The sequence below is a fragment of the Euprymna scolopes genome, chromosome 26 (assembly GCF_053919585.1).
Source record: "Euprymna scolopes isolate OS-2025 chromosome 26, ASM5391958v1, whole genome shotgun sequence".
Classification (NCBI taxonomy): Eukaryota; Metazoa; Mollusca; class Cephalopoda; order Sepiida; family Sepiolidae; genus Euprymna; species Euprymna scolopes.
This window is the reverse complement of record NC_136507.1, coordinates 73325599-73345585: the sequence shown is the minus strand read 5'-3', so window position 1 is coordinate 73345585 and position 19987 is coordinate 73325599. Positions and strand designations below refer to the sequence as shown.

Below are 19987 nucleotides of genomic sequence, written 5' to 3'. Positions count from 1 at the left end.
AAGCAAGACAGACCTACGAAATGCTATTTCAAACTTAAGCAAGACAGACCTACGAAATGCTATTTCAAACTTAAGCAAGACAGACCTACGAAATGCTATTCCAAACTTAAGCAAGACAGACCTACGAAATGCTATTCCAAACTTAAGCAAGACAGACCTACGAAATGCTATTCCAAACTTAAGCAAGACAGACCTACGAAATGCTATTCCAAACTTAAGCAAGACAGACCTACGAAATGCTATTCCAAACTTAAGCAAGACAGACCTACGAAATGCTATTCCAAACTTAAGCAAGACAGACCTACGAAATGCTATTCCAAACTTAAGCAAGACAGACCTACGAAATGCTATTCCAAACTTAAGCAAGACAGACCTACGAAATGCTATTCCAAACTTAAGCAAGACAGACCTACGAAATGCTATTCCAAACTTAAGCAAGACAGACCTACGAAATGCTATTTCAAACTTAAGCAAGACAGACCTACGAAATGCTATTTCAAACTTAAGCAAGACAGACCTACGAAATGCTATTTCAAACTTAAGCAAGACAGACCTACGAAATGCTATTTCAAACTTAAGCAAGACAGACCTACGAAATGCTATTTCAAACTTAAGCAAGACAGACCTACGAAATGCTATTTCAAACTTAAGCAAGACAGACCTAAGAAATGCTATTTCAAACTTAAGCAAGACAGACCTACGAAATGCTATTTCAAACTTAAGCAAGACAGACCTACGAAATGCTATTTCAAACTTAAGCATGACAGACCTACGAAATGCTATTCCAAACTTAAGCATGACAGACCTAGGAAATGCTATTTCAAACTTAAGCATGACAGACCTACGAAATGCTATTTCAAACTTAAGCATGACAGACCTAGGAAATGCTATTTCAAACTTAAGCATGACAGACCTACGAAATGCTATTTCAAACTTAAGCATGACAGACCTACAAAATGCTATTTCAAATTCAAGCATGACAGACCTACGAAATGCTATTTCAAACTTAAGCAAGACACACCTAGGAAATGCTATTTCAAACTTAAGCATGACAGACCTAGGAAATGATATTTCAAACTTAAACATGACACACCTAGGAAATGCTATTTCAAACTTAAACAAGACAGACCTGGGAAATGCTATTTCAAACTTAAACAAGACAGACCTAGGAAATGCTATTTCAAACTTAAGCATGACACACCTAGGAAATGCTATTTCAAACTTAAGCATGACAAACCTAGAAAATGCTATTTCAAAGCATGACAAACCAAAACAAAATACCACTATAAAATTGGCATAAGAAAAAACTTACCAGGAGAAAATTCTTTTGTTACATGTAATAAGTCAAAATCCTTTTCGAGGGAGGAAGTGTCGTTGTCTCTCCCATCGACAGCTAATTTGGAAAAGTAAGTGAAGATATTAAATCTTGATATATTACACATAATTATACAAACGCAATGCTTCAATGAGAACCGATCTTGCATTCAAACAAAGACTAAATCTAAAAAAAAACAAAAATAGATTAAGCGAATGTGAAACAATGGCGGCAGATCAAAATCTTGAGAAAAGTTTGTGCTTTTATCCCATGATTTTTATCGGCCAATCAGATTTGAGATAACAAACTTAATACGGACATCTTTGAAGGAAATCCTCACCTGAATGGAAATTCCAGTTCTCCAACTCAATATTATTTAAAAAAGAATGTGTTGTTAATTACTGGTGACTATATATAATGTATGTACACTATTTTTTGAAAAAGGAAGGTGAATTACGCTTCGCCAGTATTTGCACTCATATTTATATAGAATAACGTCTCAATCAGTTAAGTTAAAAGAAATAAAAATAAAGAAAACGTTTCAAATTAGAAAATTAAAAAAAAAAAAAAAACTAAAGAAAATATTTATCAATTGGTATAGAAAAAAAAGTGCCTTATGAAAATAGCGTAAAATATTTCTTTCCAAATTCATTTCAGACGGTGAGAGTTGTCTGACTTGCTATCTGCTTTCTCCCTTCGTTGAAAATTTGTAAATACTTTCATTTGGATGACTGGGGAGAAGTGTGTGTGTGTGTGTGTGTGTGTGTGTGTGTGTGTGTGTGTGTGTGTGTCTGTGTGTGCGTTCGCACGGTTATATTCAAATAAATACATATTAGTCTTTATTACAGTTATCACAATATTCTGTGGATCTATATTAAAAAACCTTGTTAAACTTTGTGACATATTTCCATTCTATGAAGGTCAGACGTGAACGAACACCCCATAATTTTATTATACCATATTTCTTCAAACTGAAACATAATTATCAAAGTATACTTACACAGATAGATATCAAAAATCTTTATTAAAGTTTGTGCCTATTTCCATTCCATGGAGGTCAGGCGCGAACGCAGACCCCACAATTTTATTATACCATCCCTATTTAAGTTGAAACATACTTATCAAAGTATTCTTATGTACATCTATATCAAAAACACTTGTAAACGTTTTTTTTTTTAATTTTTAAATTTTTTATTTCCATACTTTGTGGACCAGGCGCATATGCAGACCCCACAATTTTAATGAACTATCATTATGCCAGATCAAACATACCTATTCCTGTGTTTCGATACATCTTCTATCATTATATGTGATCAGTTTTCTATAATAGTCAACCATATAGGAGCCTATTCGTGACCAGACACACACACAGACGTTCAGCTTTATATATATATATATATATATATATATATATATATATATATATATATATATATATATGATTTTCAGAATGTGAGAGATTGTATTTAATAAATTCCACAGCCAAACAACGTCGCAGCCCACAAGAGCCATCACAGTCAATGAACCGGAAGTCCAAGACTCGAGTTTCGCCCTCATTTGGGCTCATCAGTTAGACACATCCGAACTCAGGATTCAAAACCTGAGCCTCTTGCATGCGAGGCAAGCACTCTACCAACTGAGCAAACGCCCTGCATACAGATTCTATAAACCAACACAGATCAAGCAAGCCGCGCTGAAATCCGACTGTGAAATGGACCTGCGATCGTCCAACCAGCTAATAACCCCAAACCAATGTCTCACAAGTAGGAGATTCAACTCGAAAGGACAATGCCATCCAGCAATGCTAACTTAGCAAGTAAATTATGATAGAATTTTCAGAATGCGAGAGATTATATATAATAAATTCCACAACCAAATAACGTTGCAGCCCATGACAGTCAACAAACCGGAAGTCCAAGTCTTGCGTCAAGCGAAAAAAGATTGAAGGTTATTTATATCGAAATTCTATCAAAAAAAAAAATAATAAAATAAAAAACTTTAAAAATAAATAAGTTAACACAAGTTGAAATTGAAAAGAATTTCCCATTTTCGTACAAATAAACCGGCCGGTTTGTGATACCTACTAAAAGTCAGAAACTACACAAGATACACCCACAAGGTTGATGTATTCTGTTTCAGCATTGCCTCAGACAGAATATAGACACAGTTTCTATTATTACTTTTTTATTTTAGTTTTTTTATTATTATTTTTATTATTCATTCTTTTGAGAATCAACGAGAATCGATGAGAATTTGAGAAACGATTTTTTTTTCTTTGACCTTTGACCTTTGATGTGAAACTCCAACTAAAACATGCTTTCCTGGCCTTCAGGTTAAGTTCAACTTTTCAGAGTAAATAAAAAAAAATACATAACTCAAAAAATACATAAGTGTAGTATCTGTTCTGTCCTTGATCAGAGGAGGAAAAATCCTTTTTGACCGAGTAGAAATATGTGCTGAGTTGCAGGTTTTTGCGGTGCATTGGAATGGCAGATGCCTGACCAAGATAAAAGGGGGAGGGTCAGGGGCTAAAGGTCACTTTGATCCTAGCTCGAAGGCAAGTCATCAATGTAGGAGGTAAGTTTCGGTATAAATATTTATTTAACCAACTTTTGTATATTTTTTTAAATTAGGTGTGAAGCTAAAAAAGTCGGGTTTTTTTTTTTTTTTTTTTTTAGGGGGCGGGCAAGCGTCAGTCCACTTTGTCTAGCTCTAAACTGAACTCAATCACCACAAATAATACAGGATTTACTATATAAGGGGCTAAAACTACTTAAAATGTCCTCAATGTTTTTAAAATTAATTTTATTAAATAAAAGAAAAAATATTAAAACAAATAATAATAATAATGATAATAATAATAATAATAATAATAATAATAATAATAATAATAAAACAAAATAAAAAAAAAACAAGGGATATAGGTTAGTAAGACACTCCCAACCCTCAGTGGCTTTATTGCCATAATGGTTGAGGATCTGTCTTTGACACTCAATCCAATTGTTGCCGTTTGGCTGAGCTATTGTTGTCTTCTATCCCAGGAGGTTCATCCCAACCTCCTCCGAGGCTTTATCTTCTCTTTGAGAAGTGTTTACCTTATTGCTAATCTCCTGAGATACTCGCACCGGGTAATGGGTGTTTAAACAGTTTTTGTAAGTCAGAGCGTGATTGATCCTAGCGCTCCGACTTTTCAAAAGCACACCTGACTTTTGTTTTTAGCCTCCTGTTGAGAAAAAGATAAACACATACAATCTTTTCTAAGTATAGACAACCCACTGTTGTTTTCCGGTTGGTTTAAGAACTTGAAATATGCAGGTTGATCCCTACCTGGGAGTGGGAATGAAACAGAAGAAAAAGACAAAATAGGGATGGAATTTGGAAATGGATATGATAAAAAAAATACCATGTAATTGATATGACTGTACTAATGCAAATCATTCAGACACTGACTTTGTTAACAGCCTATGGTATGGTTTTGCCGAGGCTTTAATTTTCCTTTGAAAAGGGACTAGTTTATTACCAATTGCCTGGGAGCGCCCCTACCGGAGAACGTCTACAGGGCTGCTCAGGTATTTTTGTAGGCCAAAATGTACTTATCCTAGTACGCTGGCTGCTCAAAACAACACCTGACTTTGTGTTTGACCTTCTGGCAAGGAGAGAAATAATACTAGACGCACTGTTCAAGTTGATTTTAAATGAAATATTATAGAATTTTTGTTCATGCAATGTTCAGTCTCATTTACAAAATTAATAATCTTTTAACTTTTGTTTAAGTGATTTCCTGTGTGTCGGGTTTTACTAATTATATACGACAAATTAAGGCATGTACGACAAGGCGGCGTGATGATTGCTTCGTGTGGATTTAAGCACGTCATTCAAGCAACTTTGAGTTCTTATGTCAAGAACAACAAGAAACAACTGATTTTTATTTAGACGAACTGACATGCTGTTTTTTTTGTTGTTGTTGTTGTTTTTTGTTGCTGGTCTTTCATTTTTTTTTTTTTCTTTTTCAGACTGACGGGCCAAGATTCGATGGAATTAAATTTAATATATTTACTTTTTTATTAGTTTATTTGTAAACATTTAGTATTAAAATAAAAATAAAAAATACATTAATGATTTTAAAAAAACTAAAATATTCCTTTCTTTTAATTTAAAGGAATATTTTCTTTTTATGTTTGGCTCACATTTTTTTTTTAAACATTCTTCTTAATTATGAGAGGAAAAAAAAACTTGTTTATTACTAAGATTTTTAGCGAGAAAAGTAAAAAACAAAACGGGAGCAATCTATCGTGCCTAAATATAACACGAATAGAAAATCATCAGGTGCATGTGTCGTGCATGTGTCGTGCCTTATTTTTTCATATATCAATCGTAAAACAGCTGTATGTCTATTGGAATAAAATTTGATTTTAATCTTTCACTTGGGCATCAATATCATTTCAGTATTAGAGATTCTCCATGATTTATTTTGCCCCTGAACTCTCTTGAAACATACTGATCTTGAAGGACATTTGTCCACTCCTAAACGAAATCATGCCTTTTTCTCCCTTTTAAACCCCAATTCAACTCAGCGATCGACCCATCTGTTTTCAACCCTCAAGAAACCAGGAGGAGATACCGAGTCTATCTTTAGCAAGGGCAGACAACTTACAAACTAGCCAATCATCTAAAGCATTTTAGTTGGTTTCTTTATTTTTCGTATTTGGATTCCTTGGATCACTGCTCTCATCTTAAATGTTAAATTCAAATCGTTACTCACGATTGAGAACTGTAGAATTCAGATAACACATTTAGTTTTTAATTTTGCTAAATCTGCCGAATTCATCCCATTTAAGTATTTTATTTATTTATTTTTTTTTTACTGTTCTCATCTTGAAGTGTTGTTTTCACAACGCTTCCGTTGACGTAACCTCCGACCTTCTTCGGGTTCGAAATTCCGTGCAGATTGCAGAGTTTGACAAGATACAGCTGAAGAAAGACGGAGGTTAGATCTATCAAAAAAAAAAAACATTATAAAAATAACGCTCAAGACGAGAACCGTAGCGCAAAGAATCCAAATAATCTCAATTAAAAAACGCAAACCATCAAAAACATTAATTGAATTCATTCAAAATGTATCGCAAAACAAACAAATAACATCTATGTAAAACGCGATATATTCAGCAGTCGTGCGAGATAGCCCAGTGATAATGCAAAGACATTGTAATCTTAGCTGCCTGAGGAAACGCCACTCCCTGCGTCATGGAGAAACAAACTCTCCTTTTTGAGTCGTCCGTTTTCTCTAATGTCCAGCTAATGGCTGACAAGAATCTCCCCAAATCTACATCTCATTACATGTCTCAGACCAACAGCCGATGTAACCTCAATCTAGTTATTTGTTTATGCAAACCAAAATCATGTTTACATCTATTTTCTATTTCCAAGTTCCTTTTGTAGCGATATTATTTGCTGTCAATCACTTTTTCCCAATCTAATTGTTTATTTTTCTAATCATAATAATTAATCCAGCAAACCTCTGCCGCTCGAATCAATTAATAATAATAAGAAGAATAATGTTTTGACCCTTCGCTCTGTTTGCCACACTTAACACAGATACTACGTTATGATCACAGCCAAAGGATCACAACATTACAGTAGAAGTTTAGGCTTCAAACCATAGGGTACCAATTTCGAATCTCATTAGATTCAGCCACTCTGATGAGTCGTAGATGACGAAACAGTGTCAGTGAATAATTATATTTTAAAAACGATACATATGCTGCTCCCCATTTGGGGGTACCAAATTTGTAAAAAGGAAAATCATTCCCAACTTGCATTTAGGTAAAAATGCACTTTTGTATAAATAATTGAATTCATTCAAAACATATTGCAAAACAAAAACAAATAAATAACATCTACCTAAAATGCAATATGTTCAGCAGTTATGCAAAATAGCTCAGAGCCCAGTGGTAGAAGTTTAGGCTTCTTTCCATGGGGTCCTTATTTCAGATATCGCTAGATTCAGCCACTCTGATGAGTCGTAGACAATGAAACACGTGTCAGTGGATAATTATATATTTAAACAAAAACCTTAAAGATACTTAAGTGGGTTAAGCCATAGAGTAAATATGGTATTTTGGTGACTGTTAAAAGATTAGATACAGACCAGCAAGACTATACACACACTATCATATGACCTTGTGCCCAATTTATTTAAATTTTGTATTTAAATTTTAATGAATAAATATATAATCAAGAATAACTTTTACTACGAAAGTTCATAGATGAGAATCTTGAAATAGAAAAATCCATTAAACGGAAAAAGCTATAAAATGTGGATCAGATGGAGCATAAGTTCCCGGAATCTTTTTTTGGAAAAAAAAAAAAAAAAAAAAAACTGAATAAATAAATAAAAACGGGCTTTTCATGAGAAACTTTTCTGCACACAATTCTTTTATAGGCAAGATAAGAGACAAGAAAGAAAAACAAGTCTAAAGTAGGCATAAACAAGAATATATATGCATACTAGCAGGAAGAGCCAACGTTGCCCAGGATTTAAGGAGGAACACCGCATCCATTTTTGCACTCATTAAGTCCTTTTTACTATTTATTCATTTTTTTTTTTTTTTTTTTTTTTTTTTTTTTTTTTTACTGTACCTCGTTTTTCTTTGGAATCTATTTGCAAAAAAAAAAAAAAAAAAAAAAAAAAAAATCTGAATATTTTGGGAAAGCATTTGGATTATAGTCTCATACAAACGGTTTAAATTTCATTAAAATCAGATATACATATTTTTAAAGAGGGTCCTCCTCATAGTTCCCTTAGAGGGGGGGGGGCATAAAAATTCGACACACTGAGGGGTGCATAGAGGTTTGGGAAACATTTCTATTGTCTTCCCCAGAAAATGTTACACATAATTATTTACATTTCATCAAAATAGGATACATTTGAAGTTCTCAGAAGGGTTCTGCTCCCATAATTACCTTGGGGTCGAGGGGGGGGGCGCTTAGAGATTCAAGAACACTACTACCATTGTCTTCTCCAGAAAATTTTACATATAAATACATTTTTAGATTTTATGTACATTCTCTAACCTTTCTTTCTACAGGGAGCACTGACACACATATTTGATATTCATGTATACTAATGGGGCTTGTGAAAGCTTGTATCCTTCATCTGTTGTATATTACTGTCATGTTAAAAAGTAATTCAATTCCATAGATAGGGAGTGGGGGGCGAATGCAAACCTCACAATATCATTGTACTACTTTTGTTCAAGTTGAAACACGTTTATCTAAGTTCTCCGGTTAATATAGTTTAAGAATATATCTCATAAGAGTCTGTCTCAAAACCCTTCTAGGACTTTGTGCCATATTTCCATTTTTATGGACGTCCGGTGCAAATGCAAACTCCACAATATTATTGTACCATCTTTAGAGAGAATTGGAAGGGCAAGAAAGTGTTTTGTTCAAACTAAAATATGTTTTCCTATATACTCTGGTTAATTTATTTTCACAATATATCGATTCATGAGTTTCTGCCTCCATAACTCTTATGGGAGTTTGAGACATATTTCCATTGACGTCCTACTATTACTACTACTATTGTTGTTGTTATTGAATAATAATTATGCTCAATATTATATACTAGCGTTGCTGTGGCTGAGTTTGTTTAAATAGAAGTACGCTAAAAAAAAAAAATTAAAATATACAGTAAATTTACTGAATATATATTTTTTTAATTATTAAACATAACTAAGCATGTAATAAACTTGACACTGTGAGAAGTAATATATCTCTTAGTGACGCAATATTGTAATTTTAGTAACCGTTCATTTATGAAGCATAGAATTGGATTCCAGAATAAGAGAATTATCAGAGCTCAGCCAATCAGAATGGACGAAGGTTGGTGAGGGAGGCATTATTATTTCTGAATCAGAAACTGTAAAGATTATGTTAGATCTATGTATTAATTTAATTTACGGAGGGGGGGTGAAAGTACAGAATCTATGGAAAGTGTAGAATTCATTCTAGTGACAATTGGGAATAGTGTTAGGACTAAATATTTAGAGAACAAAATGGAGACTTATTCCTCTAAAAATGTTGCGATTGTGATAGTGTTGCTCTTAGCATTTTAGCGTAGCATTTTAATATCATGGCTGAATGAGTATAGAAAGCTACATAAAATAGTGGCTATTAGCGTAGACGTATTGAATGTGGCATCTGTTGTTGCAAACCGATGATAGCTTGATCCAGAAAGGGGACAATACTGAGCATCCTCTTATCACAATAAAAATATTTCTCTTTGTGTTATTCAATTATATATATATATATATAAATGTTTATTTTAGAAATGTTACCGATTTCAATATATACCGTTTTTATTTATTTAATGTGTTAAAACTTACGAAAAGAAAAAAAAAACAGAATAATCATTAAATAAGAATAAAGCTCAATGCATCTGTTTTAAAGTAGCAGAACATATATATAGTATAAAACTTTTGCTAAAAACTTTTTCATGAAAAAATTGTAAGTCTGAGTTTTAGCAAAAGTTTTATACTAATATATATATATATATATATATATATATATATATATATATATATATATATATATATATATATATATATATTACTCCACAATATTATAGCACCATTTTTGGGCAGAATTAAAAGGCCAAGAAAGTGTAATTTGTTCAAACTAAAATATGCTTATGTACTACGGTTAATGTATTTCGGTTTATGGAGTTTGAGAGATACACAACAGCGACATCAGATTAAATGTTTAAACATTTTTTGTAATTTTTAAATTTGTTTTTGTATATTTTCCTGATCAGGCAATCCCATCTTTTTAAAAGGGAGTGGCGTGTGATAACATACCTACCGTAGAGCGTTGCCCGGTCGTAAGATACGCTTCAATATATTTTAATTCATGCAGATTACATATTTATTATTATAGAGAAAATTTTATATCAATTATTATAGTAGTGAGGTTAAAACTAAATATATATATATATATATATATAGAGGGGGAGAGTTGGGTGCCACTGTCTAGAATCGAAACCAAAACATACAACTCTCCACTCTCATTTCTTAGCCTTTGAGCCACGCTCATCCGTATATATATATATATATATATATATATATATATATATATATATATGCATGCAGATGGGCATTTATTCATAATTTTGTTGTAAATACGAAACAAAATCAGTTTCACTTATTTATATAGAATAAACGTTAACATTTTGATAACGTCGATACAAATTTATTTATCTTTTTTAATGTGACCGTAAAGAATAGGAATAAATCAATTTGATATTTGACCACAAGTTAGTCTCACTTCTTGGAAAGTGGAGAAGCAGATAGCTCAGAATTAATGTTATAATTTTTTTTTTCCATTGGTTAAAATTAATAGCATCATGAAATGTTTGCAAAGCTATTAAAGTATTTGTACAGTTATTTACTTTAATAGCTTTGCAAACATTTCATGATGCTATTAATTTTAACCAATGGAGAAAAAATATAAATAAGACAATTAATCAATGAAGAGAAAAAAAAAGAAAACTTTATAAATTGTTCAAAACCAATTAGATTAATTTATCCCTGACGATGAATCCTGAAGGATTGGAAAGTACTTGGGCTTATGATAAATATGATGATTACATCAGCCAGCTCCCGCCAGAAGTGAAGACTTTTTTTTATTCGGAAGTTGGAAAGGATCGAAAATAGAATTTATAGACAAAAAACGTCTATTTTATTTAATGAAACATGCTATAAGACAAAATGGCCACGCGTATTTCTGTATGTCCAGCAAAGGCTTCTTTTGCTGGGGGTCGGGGGGTGGGGTTACTATGTTTTAGAACTTTTTATATCCTCCGTAGATCGTAATATCTACGATTTGTGAACGGACGTCGTATCTAGATTTCTTCTGATCATCTTTTATAAAATTCTCGCTATTCCGCTGTCTCGCATGTTTTTCATATAAAAGTGAAATCGAAATACGGCCAGCACGTCTTGAAAGGCAATCAGCTTTGATCACTGTGGGGAATACACTTCATACGCTGCCAGAGCCCCCCCCCCTTCTTCTGGAGGGAGTTTGTGTAGAAAAAAAATACGGCGGAAAGCTGAAAGCTTAACTGGCTTACGGCAAAACATAAGTGCGTGATTTCTTCGCCTGCGTGAACTCATGCACTTAACTTTCACTTTCTGCATGTCAACTTTTTGATCGCTAAATTTGAACGTTTTTCATTTCGTATGGCCTCATAGCGTAGCGGTAAGATCTCACGTTTCCTTTCAGTTTCTTTTCCACCTTCGCGTCACCACGTCACGGGTTTGAGCCTGCCTGACTACCGACACTTTTTTTTTCTTTTACACCTCCAAACATCCAGGCAACGCTGGGTACCACCACTAGTAATATAATATAAATTGATATTTAACATGTCATTTATCAGTGCTTCTCTCGTTGGCCTAATGGCAACTATCAATTCAATGGTTGAAGGTTCGGGAGAGGTGCTAAACTAGCCGCATTGAAGGACTGTGATACCGCAAAACACTTTCTGAGTATATGATAGGTCGTATTTTACTTCATCCTTATCACATGTACCTATAGGGTATCATTTAATCTTAGCCTGGAATATTGTAAAAGTCTAAGTATTCGACTTTACTTCTTTCTTTTTTCCACTTTTCTTATTTTGTTCTAGCCGAGGATGAGGCATACTACTGGATGCCAGACATTCACCAGCTATCTCATATTAATACATTCCAACCGAGAGATCTTTTTAAGATTCTAACCGTCCCTTTAAATGCAATTGTTTGTATCTCTTTTGCAACTGGTTCATCGGATATATGTCTGGCATCCGGTAAGATGTCCCACAGTTCCTCCCCCCCCCGCCGCTACATCATACATTCCAATTGAGAGAGAGTATTTTAAGATTCTCTCTAAGTGCAATTGCTTGCATCTCTTTTGTACATGGTTTACTGGGTATATTGCTAAATAGTTTGTTTGTTTGGTTTTTTTTTTTTGTGTGATTACTGAAATGACAGATATCTTCCTAAAGTTCAAATTTTCTTTTCAAGTTGTACATAAGATCTTGGTATTTTGTTATCTTTTCCCTTTCTGTGCGTGTGCATGTGTGTGTATCAATCAACAAAAGAGATCAACAGTGTGTATAATTCCGTAGAGAATGTGCTTATCAATTATCCAATTAATTTCTATTTGTGCGCACAAAACTGAAATCTAAACACAAACTTGTCGCACAAGATTGTCTTTGTCTATAATGGCCGGATTTTCCCACAGAAATTCTTCCACGATTAATTTTATATTTTCTGCCAATCGCAGACCGCAACTCGTGGCCAGTCAAGTCCTGTGAAGAGATAACGACAGACGCCGAGTAAAGCCGTCGTGAGAAGAGAAGATATGAAAAGCCCCAGACCGAAAATACGTTAGAAAAAAAAAAAAAAAAAATTTGATTTTGTCGGTCATTTCTTTGCACTGGATTCTTCACACTTTCTTATAATAATTTCACTTTTAACTGTTGACGAACAATGATTTGCTCTCACTGTTTCTCGGCATATACGCTGACCGCAGTCATCTTCCCTCTCACTGTTGCTGTGCTATTTTTATGGAAATCACTCCAGACAAGGCATGAAGCCACTTGATGTAAGGAACAAAAAAATAATAATAATAATTCTATTTCAAGATCAAAAACTAGCCAATGATAAATGTTAGATTGATATATTGTGACTCAGAAAGTAGCAATTCTTCCTCCTTTGTCAGAAACATCGCTCATGGAATGCGAGGACTAAAGAGCAAAATAAAGGAAGTGAGAGTTACAAGGCTGCCGGAAGTAAACCCAAGATACACTTTCTACTCTCTTTAAATTTAATTGTGTTTCTGAGATAATTGCATTCGTATTATTGTTATAAAAATCCTCATAAACAAATATTAAAGTCTAAGGAGACCCCCCCCCCCAAAAAAAAAAAAACATTACTAGAACCCATGTTGTGATGCCGAAACCACTCAACCTTATCAATAATAATGATCTTTTAACATATTATCAACAAATCTGTTCGAGAGAGTGACGCGACCTTATGACAGGGCTGAGCCTTTCAAACAAGTGAGTCTCTCAGTCTCTCTGCATGCAAACCAAAAATCAGCATACAATTCCGATTCCGGTCATACACCTTTTACACCTCTTACGAATGACTGAACTTAATAAGCGCAACCATTTATCATCACAAAAAAAAAACATAATGGAAATGTGGAAATGCAAAGGTAAGAAATTCATTTAACAAATCTTTTTTACAATTTTGAATTTTTGAGATGAGCTATGAATTTTTGTATCATTTAGATTAACCTGACAATTGTTCTCGTCTGGAGTGTAATCTGCTTTCGGTTGATGTAACCTCCGACCTTCCTCAGGTGTAAACATGGCGACTTTTACAGCTGACGAAACGTTACCATCGACCGAAACGTATTGCAGATAACAGTGCTTGTTAAAGCTCTAGTCGACAAATCATTTTTTTTAAAATAAATCGTTTTTAAGCAAAAACAATATTACGTGCTTAATTGTCATGTCGAAAATAGTAATATATCCAAAAAAAGTCTCATCGAGTAGAACAACTGCTCTTGTGTTTTTAGTAAAAACAAAAGTCTATCGCTATAGACAACAAATATTACCACCATGACACAAGTAATCTAAAATATTTTTCTCAGAGTTATGCCCCCTGTGTATAGCCTCCTACTGGCCACTTAATAACGTCTAAGAAAAATGCTATTTTACCCAATTTTCCGTAAAAATTACTTTTAACTAGAAATAAATTTTTACTCTATGATTTTTCGTAATTTTTTGATATATTAGTATTTTTTGGTAGGATAATTAAGTACGTCATTTTGTTTTTTGCTTAAAACAACACATTTTTTTTAAATCGATCTGTCGATTGTATCTTAACAAACACCCAGATAACACTCAAGATGGGAAAATGTGACCAATCAATCTAAATAATACACATTTTTTTTTTCTTTTGTATATTTTTTGATTATTTAAATAACTGTTCTAATCTTGAAAGTTAATCTCACACTGTTACAACCGATGTAACCTCCGACCTTCTTCAGGTGTATCTTGTCTCATTCCATCAGCCATGACCGGATAGAAATCTTAAATAATTTGTAATTGCATTGTAGGTATCGTCCATACTGAGAATTGAACCTTCAACCTCAGAAAGATTTCTGATTATCAGTCAACACTTCAATCCGTTGCACCATGGGTCCTTTATTCTTTTCCATCAACCTTCAGACCTCCTTCAGATACATCATGTCAAACTTGGGAATCTGCACAAAATTTCAAACAGAACCCTACATTTAATTCACGGAAGTAGCTTCCTCTCATTCCATCAGTCATGACCGGGCAAAAAACATTAAGTAATTCGTAATTGTAATCTTACTATTTATTGCCCATACTGAAGACTGAACCTTCAACCTCCAGAAGAGTGTCACTTACCATACTGTACTAAAGTGCCACTCACCCTAGGCAAGTTGGACCGAAGGAAGAACTTTCATGGGAATATCAAATTTACAAGTAGTCGCACAGTTGCTTGTGTATCCCTGTTAGGTTTTTGCAAAGAAGTGTTGATGTCATCAAGCTGGTTTGCCCAGAGTCAGCCTCACTCTCGTCCCGATCATCCTGATCCAGCATCAGGACAGGGTTAAAACAGTTGGAGACTAGATGAAGTGCCGATGTGCTCTTGCATACAGCACCTAGTACTCCCAAAATGGTCAGGCATCTGATCTTAGCCAAGCTCAACATTGCTTAACTTTGGTGGTCTAACGAGAACTGGTGAGTCAACATGATTATGTTGTATATACCGTCACTTAGAACTGATTATCACTCAGCACTTATCCATTGCATCACGGGTTCTTTTTTTTTTTTTCTTTTTTTTTCCACCAACCTTCACTATTCAAAGAGTAAAAACTCATTTTTTTATTTTTTTACTTGAAACGTCACTTATTAAGAGCAACAGCCACTCATGAATAAGGGTTAACGCGATGCAATGATTACCTGTTCAGACATGAACAACTGTACGAGAGGATTAAGAATGGTCGATGAAATTTGATTACTTGTTCAGGATAGGAATTTGTTGACAGAGGTTGGATTGTTTTACGGCTTATCAACCCTTTTCTGGTTATTTAAAGTAATTTTGGAAAAAAAAAAAGTCTTTATGCTTCAAGTTCTTTATATATCGTCAAATATTTATTCATCATGTTTGTTTTGGTTGTTGTTATTGCTTCAAGTTTGTTATATCTAGGCATTACAAGTTAGAATTGTTGTTGAGTCATCTCCCTTTGTTTCTTCAAGATTGCCACATGGGGCAGTTCCTTTTTGCTAACTCATCAAATTTGATTTTCTTAATTAAAAACCAAACTACTAGATCAATTTACATAATTTTTGGAATATGATATTTTCATTGCTTCATGGGTACATAATATCAGACAGATTTTAAAAAAATTTTTTTTTGTTTTCTATAATATAAATCTCACCTGTCTGTTTAAATGTATGTATGTATGTATGTATGTATGTATGTATGTCTGCCTAAAACTTTAAACAGAGGCGACGGATTTTCACAAGATCGATATCATTTTGAAGCTTGACCTTTCGGACGACAAATATAAAAAAATTGGCTAAAAACATTAATTCCTTCACCTTCAACTGGGCACTTTTTACAGGGAAGGGGTCACTTTTTTCACCGATATTTTTGAAAGTCAACCCCTCTTTTCAATTGACTAGCCTTAATTTAGACCTACGTCACTTCCGGTTTGGCGATGGGCACAACAGTAAAGATACGACCTTTTTTTTTTTTTTTTCACATTGTTTTCCTCCTTCACAGTACGGGTTCGAGCCTGCCTGCCTACTACCACTTTTTTTCCCCCCTGAACACACACCTCCAAACACCCGGGCAACCAGGCTAGTTTAATATAAGGCGAATTCTGGATAAGAAACATTTTTTCAATTAAAAGGTCAAGAAAAAAAAGAATGGTTTTTGTCTTATAGTCTTCAGAAAATTATCCTACCTTGAAGTATTTCTTCTCTACTTATATATAAAAAGCACTGTGTGTGTATGTGTACATGCGAGTTCGTTTCCTATGGACTCTGAAACGGCTAGGACGATTTTTTTGTGAATTTCACACAAATGTACTTTATGTGTGTGCGAGTGTTCTCAGATAGGTTTTGTATTGAAAAGAATATGAAGGAACAAGGGAGATAACTCCAAATCAAAATTTTAGAAAGCCATTTTTAACATGGGTGGAGGGAACATTTTACAATGTAAAAACTGAAATTCGCTTAAAAATGATTTTCTTTATGAAAATAAAACAACTAGATCAGTTTATGTGATTTTTGGTGTATGACATTTACAGATACATGCATCATACAGATTTTTCTGTATTTTTGTTGTTTTTGTTTTTTTTTTCATAGAAAGGTGGGGAGGATTTGGGACAAGTGCCTTAAATTCTTTAAGGAAACTTTCAACGAATTTTTCTATTTTAAAAATGTTTGTTTTAACAATTATTCTATAAATATACTTTAGGGTTGGTCATATCCAGTTTTTTTGGGAGGTCATTGGATTTTTCTCACATTACTTGTGTCTAAATCTGCCTCCGAGGTAAGGGGGATAACAAAGTACAAGTTTAGAAACTTAATAGTTAAAAAAAAAAAAAAAAAAAAAAAAAAAAAAAAAAAAAAAAGGGTGCTTTTGCAGAATAGCAAGATTTGAACAAGACATTTCAGGTAAAAACACTTATGTAATCACATGTCATGTAGAAATTAGTATGAATTCCAAAAATTACGAAAAATGATCCAGTAGAAAAATAAATAAAATACAAATAAAACTATCAAATTAGAATTTTATTGTATGTTTTAATATGGAACAGTTTTTTGCAACCAATTCTGTATGACAAAATGACTTATCTCCCTTGCGTTCTTTGTTTTCAATTAAAATCCGCCATTTCAAAATAAGAAATGTTGGATTGGTAATATGTATGATTATTTGTAAAAAGCATATTTTCTACCACCTCATTTTTCATAATTTATACTAATTTTGACATGACACATAAGTACATGATAGTGCTTTTACCCAAAAATTCATTTGTTTCAAATACCAATATCCTGCAGGAGCGCAAAAAGTTTTTAAAAAAATATAAATAAAAAACCTTTCTTGGTTGATGTAGTAAAAAAAAAAAAAAAAAAAAAAAAAATCGTGCAAACCTTTTACCACTGGCAACGCCCGCTTCAGAGAGTGAAAGAAGAAGAAGAGAATGGCCACTGCATCTACTTATAGACTAGAGATCATGGGAAGAGTATGCAAATAACTTTGGACGGTTTTGTCCTATAAAAAGCCTGTATTTGGGAGAGAGGGTGTCTTTTTTGTTTGGCAGAAGCAATTGCTGTCAGAAGTGCATTGGACTGCAGGATTGAAGAGTGAAGATTGAGTTGTGGAGTCATTGTATTTAACCACAAGCTATTTCGGCCAAGAACAGATCATGGAATCTGGGATGTTGAGATTGGGAAAAGATGTGATACCACCTTTTAGTGGAGAAGGTGATGTAGTCGGATGGATAAAGAAAGTAAAACTGGTGGCTAAGCTTCAACATGTGCCAGACCTTGCCAGTTTTATTCCACTTTTTTTGCAGGGAGATGCACTCGCTCTCTATCTTGAGATGAATAATGCAGAACAAGAAGATGCAGAACTGATAGAGATGAGACTCGTGACCGCCTTCACTGAGGGGCCTTTTGAGGCATACGAAAAACTGCAACGATTCAAGTGGACAGGAGAATCGGTGGATGTTTATGCTAATAAAATCAAAAGATTGGTTGGACTGGCGGGATATCTGGGAAGAGGGCTGGAACATACAGCCAAACTGGCATTCATAACTGGATTCCCAGACGATGTATCTGTGGCATTACAGCAGCTACCGAACATAGAGAGAATGGATGTCAGCAAACTGATACCGACTGCACGGCTTTTAGTCAGCAAAAGAGTCGTAGAAACTCGGACATTGGCCGCAAGTGCGCAAACTAATGAGACTAATAAGGGAAAGAAAAAATCAAGCCTTCAGTGCTTTAGATGTCAAGGACCGCACCTAAAAAAAGATTGCACAGAGATCCCTAGGGCCAGGGCAACATGCTACAATTGTGGAAAATTTGGCCACATTGCGAGATATTGTCCTCAGATTCAGGGAAACGGGCAAGGGGGAGCTTCTGCGCCGCAAGCTACCCTAGCAATGAAATAAAGGCGCGATACTGGCCTCTTCCTATAATAGAAGTAGAGGTGAATGATTCTGTAATGACTGCACTTGTTGATACTGGGTGCACCACTACTTTAATCAATTCCAAACTTTTGAAGGGATATGGACGGAGCGGTACAGTGAAAGCAGTTGATGGGAGGAATATAGAATGTAAAGGAGCCAGACAAGTGGAGATAAAAGTCTGTGGAATGCACGTAAAGGTGAGGGCAATCTTGATGAATCACATCGTTGACGGGATCGACGTCATAATTGGAATGGACGTGATTAATGAGCTGGGAGGTGTAACTATAAAGAAAGCCAAAGTGAAGTTTGGAGATATACAATGTGCCGTGGCTGCCCATCAGCTGAATGTTTGCAAAATCGAGGATAAAGACTTTGAAGCAAACTTCGATGGAAATTAATGATCAAGGACCAGCCGGAATCCAAATAGGAGAAGAAGTTTGGGTGAAACCGCCTAATGCCCGATGCACAACGCAGTGGGGAAGAGGAGTGATAACAGGAGTGCAATCCCCAAACAACTTAAGTGTCAATGGAATGCCACGACATGTTTTAGATTTAAGGCGTGTCGTCCATTTAGGTGATGAGGATGGTGGTACTGAGCCAGGGAGTGATGAAGATGAACCGGTGCCGATGCAGAGACCGCAAAGAGAACGCAATGCGCCGATCTGGACACGGGATTACGAGATGTGAATGATCTTTAATGATCATGGGGGCGTGTAGTAAAAAAAAAAAAAAAAAAAAAAAAATCGTGCAAACCTTTTACCACTGGCAACGCCCGCTTCAGAGAGTGAAAGAAGAGAATGGCCACTGCATCTATTTATAGACTAGAGATCATGGGAAGAGTATGCAAATAACTTTGGACGGTTTTGTCCTATAAAAAGCCTGTATTTGGGAGAGAGGGTGTCTTTTTTGTTTGGCAGAAGCAATTGCTGTTAGAAGTGCATTGGACTGCAGGATTGAAGAGTGAAGATTGAGTTGTGGAGTCATTGTATTTAACCACAGTTGATTTGTTTTGGCCACATTTCAGTGAATAAACTCACTAAAATTTACTGTTTTTAATGTTACTTTTTTTTCTTTATTTTTTACTAAAATAAAAAAAATAAATAAATAAAAATAATAGGTGCTTCTCCAATAGTTACATTACATATGAAATATTGTATTTACAAATAAATTAACACAATAATTTTATGAATTTTTTTTTTGTTGTTGTTTTTTTTAATATTAGTTTATGTCAAAACTTACAGAAAATTATCCAGTGGACATTTAATAATAAAAAATGGAATTATTTCTTAATATTAGCGGGTTTTTTTTTTTTTGGGGGGGGGGGGGGTTGAAGCCATTTTAAAATCTCGATTTTGAAGAAGTATATTAAGGAGAGTTAATAAGTGA

The 19987-nt window shown here is 34.3% G+C and overlaps 2 protein-coding genes across 2 annotated transcripts in view; one reads left to right on the top strand and one right to left on the bottom strand.

Moving 5' to 3' along the window:
- LOC145248182 (tyrosine-protein phosphatase 10D-like) overlaps positions 1 to 19987 on the bottom strand; it is a 236166-nt gene that overhangs the window by 169833 nt on the left and 46346 nt on the right. The gene's annotated exons all lie outside the window — the stretch shown is intronic.
- Positions 12653 to 19987, top strand: part of LOC145248184 (rhomboid-related protein 2-like) — a 333868-nt gene continuing 326533 nt past the window's right edge. Inside the window, exon 1 of the mRNA XM_080110037.1 lies at positions 12653 to 13573. The gene's annotated coding sequence lies outside the window, so the exon portion shown is untranslated. The remainder of the gene's footprint in view (positions 13574 to 19987) is intronic.